We start from the raw sequence: 1,970 nt of genomic DNA, 5'->3' as shown, positions 1-1,970 counted from the left end.
GGGAGCTTGACCTCCTGACGACCGTTCCTGCCCCTCATCACTGTCATTGTTTAAACAGCTGATTGGGATGTTGGGTGGGGGGAGTTGAGGTGAGGTTGAACTGAGTGATTGATAAGGTTTCACTTGGCTCTGGTACTGTGTCTCAAGTGAGATCCTCATGAGTCTGTGGTGATAATTGAAGTATATTGTTTTGATTAGAAATTAATTCATCATTTCAAAACTTGGAATGCTTTGACTTTTATTATAACAGTGTCTTTAAATTATGCCAAATCCATACTCTGGCTCCTTTGAAATGGGTCTGGGAGGAAGGTGTTGTATACACGTCTTCCCATGATTCCTTCTACACCCTCCTTTCCTTGTTTGCCTTCTCAAGACTCACTGCCTGAATGGAATTTTCAGTGATTCCGTATGTTCGAATTTGCCATTTTAATGTCTAGAGTTTGCATAATAGGTAACCTAGTAAATTTGCCTACCATGTGCCAATGGATAGTTTAATTCTTTTTTAATATATAGTTCATATGGGATATGTGCCAAAAATCTTTTGCAATTTGACTTAGATGAGAAATTTATATTGTTGGCACTTCTTCCATTACTATGAAGTAAAAACTTACTCACAAAAGTGGCAGATTTTGTGACCATTGATATGGGTTTGAGATTTTAATGAGCAATTGGTAAGGTTCCGCTTAGCTCGGTTATATATTGGGCTGCTAACCAGAAGGTTGCCAGTTTGAACCTGCCCAGTGGCTCCGTGGGAGAAAGACTTGGTGCTCTGCTCCCGTAAAGATTACAGCCTGGAACCCAGTGGGCAGTTCGGCTGTGTGGCAAGGGGACATTAGGAGTCACAAATGATTCAGAAGCACACAGCACCCCCAGTATCTTCACGGTCAGTGTTCAGGGTTGGCAGCAGGGTAGACTTTCAGCTGAGTTCCACATTTTTAGTCTTCTTTTTAGAGGTAGCTGTTTTTTGTTGCTTTTCATCTGGGCCCGTGAGAAACTGGCTTTTTACTAATGGCTCTGGAAAGCATAAGTAGTTGACTAAGCAGAAAGCAGCCAGATTTTTCCTCTATATTGCAAAGATGTCATTGAAGCCAGAAAACCCGTTGTAAAATTTAAGTATGTGGCTTTTATTTTTAAAACAAAATGATTGCTTTTCTTTATATTGTTGGCACTTAGTTTTTATTTAAGATTTGGGAAAATGATGATTGATCACTTTGTCATTTCTCTAAGGAAACAGAACATATTTTAAAGTCTACTGGGAGGAAAACTTCACTTATTTTCTTGAATACTTACCTTTGGAGTAAAAATGCTATTTTTTTTTTTTTTTTTTTTTTGAAATACCATAGATATAGGAAGGGGCTATACAATTAATTCTTGATTTTTATACTAATGGATAATTCTACAATTCAGATGCTAATATAATAAAAACAATTAATCTCTTTTGGCAGGAAAAAAAATTGTCAGCGTGTTACTTTCTGTAGTCTGCTTAATATTAAGAAAGTAAATATTAAACTGGGAGCTCTGGTGGTGTAGTACCTAAGGCACTTGACTGCTAACCGGAAGGTTGGCAGTTCAAACCCACCAGCCACTCCTCGGAAGGCAGATTGGGCAATCTACTTCTGTAGAGATACTGCCTCGGAAACCCAAGGATGGGTTACTACGAGTCGGAGATGAGTCTATGGCACATAACAACCACAATAAATATTAAATTTAGTTTACGTTATCTGGCTGGTAGTAAGGAGGAACCAAGTGTGTTGGCAGGATGCTGCGTGGAAAGGGCTGTAAGTTTGGAATGAAATCCCCACAGATAGGTTGCATACAGATAATATATACTATAGAGAGTATATATTCTGATACCAGAGGACAGAGACAAAGATCTTTAATGTACTTTTAAAATAACCTTATCCATTACCTGTGTAGATCTGAAAGGAGCTCTGGTGATGCAGTGGTGATGTAGGGGTTAAATAGCTATT

The sequence above is a fragment of the Orycteropus afer genome, unplaced genomic scaffold, assembly GCF_000298275.1.
Source record: "Orycteropus afer afer isolate SDZICR_OR568_19922 unplaced genomic scaffold, OryAfe1.0 scaffold00376, whole genome shotgun sequence".
In the NCBI taxonomy this organism is placed as follows: Eukaryota; Metazoa; Chordata; class Mammalia; order Tubulidentata; family Orycteropodidae; genus Orycteropus; species Orycteropus afer.
Note: the sequence above shows the minus strand (reverse complement) of the source record.